This window comes from Macrobrachium nipponense, chromosome 27, assembly GCF_015104395.2.
Source record: "Macrobrachium nipponense isolate FS-2020 chromosome 27, ASM1510439v2, whole genome shotgun sequence".
NCBI lineage: Eukaryota > Metazoa > Arthropoda > Malacostraca > Decapoda > Palaemonidae > Macrobrachium > Macrobrachium nipponense.
Window position 1 is genome coordinate 69,964,499 of NC_087216.1, and position 1,410 is coordinate 69,965,908.

The window sequence follows — 1,410 nt, forward strand, 5'->3', positions numbered from 1 at the left end:
TAATCGTCTAGTGTATGGGGGCCTTTACACTTAAAGCCTATGAGTCCTTCTTTACACACTCATACTCTAGGCAAATCCCACACTCTTCACCACAACCACGTTCTTCCATCCAGCAATCTGGTGCAATCAGGAAATCCAATCGCACTCCTACTGGCTCCCTTCATTGGCAGTGAGAAGATGCCAGCTTCACTGGCCATTGCCCCATTGGCTCACAATACAACCAACATCGAAGTCCACTAACATATAGGGTAATGTGCCGAGAGAGCTGTATTTTTTATTTGAACCCAGTGTCTGTAATCCCAGCTCCCATTTCTTAACCTAATTCTCCAACCCTGTTCACATATCCTCAAAACCTCCCTTTTGAATTTTTCCCCAAATTCCCAGTCCAGTGATGTGCCTAACTATGTGTCAGTCCAGAAACAGTTGCAAGCATAGTACCAAAACGGTGCTCATAGATGCTATTAATTTTGAGTGTTTTCTTCGCTGCCTTGTATCAGACCCATCAAAAGAATCCTGTTTTACTCATTACTAGTCTAGCTAATTTAGTTATCACCCTTGTAACTGATGTGGCACTAGTTAGTTTGTGGTCTACAGTGCCACAGGGTTCAAGTGAAACCCCTATATTATTCCTTGCCTTTTAATTTTGTGGACACAATGTTTTCTTTAAAACCAATATTTCTGGGCAACAAATATATTTACACGCCACTTAAACGATTCCTTTCTATTCGCTGCCTCCCTTTTCTGTTGGTCCTATGCAGTCACTGATTTAGCTATCCTGTTGCTAAGGTACCCACATTGAGCCAGGTCAATGATCTAGTCAATTCATATTTCAACCCTTGGACCCAACAAGACCGTGGCTGGCACATATTAATGTAACACAACATAATGGACTAACATAGGTATTGGAAAGTTCTCCTTTGTAAGCAAAATCTTTATCAACAGGTCGCCCAAGACGTTTCGTACGGTCGCCTTTCCTGACTCCGTCCTTTCTATCCTACCTCCTTTGGATCAACACTGAGCTCAGCTGGCATTCCTCACCCTCTAGACAGTTAGTTAGGCTATTGACAAAATATACAATACACTATGTAAATAACATTAATTTATACGAGTGCGCTTTATTTTAATTATAAAATTCACTAAGAACAAAACATTCCCCCCAACCCCGTCACTCACCAGCACCAGTGGCTACGTTCAGTAACACATCACTGCCATTAATCAAAGAAAGAAAAGGCTCTCCTTTGGCAGCAAAACGCCCCTTGTAAAGCTCCCATATCGAAAGAAGACGAGGAAGAAGAAGGCTGAGAAGAAGAAGGCTGAGAAGAAGAAGAGAGCATTTAAGTGGGTAATTGAGCGGCTTAACCTACACCCAACCCCCAAAACCCCAGCAAAAATGACAGAGCAGACACGACT

The 1,410-nt window shown here is 42.4% G+C and overlaps 1 pseudogene; it reads right to left on the reverse strand.

Moving 5' to 3' along the window:
- LOC135200721 (uncharacterized protein DDB_G0271670-like) overlaps positions 1-1,031 on the reverse strand; it is a 4,042-nt pseudogene extending 3,011 nt beyond the window's left edge.
- Positions 1,032-1,410: the final 379 nt, after the last annotated feature.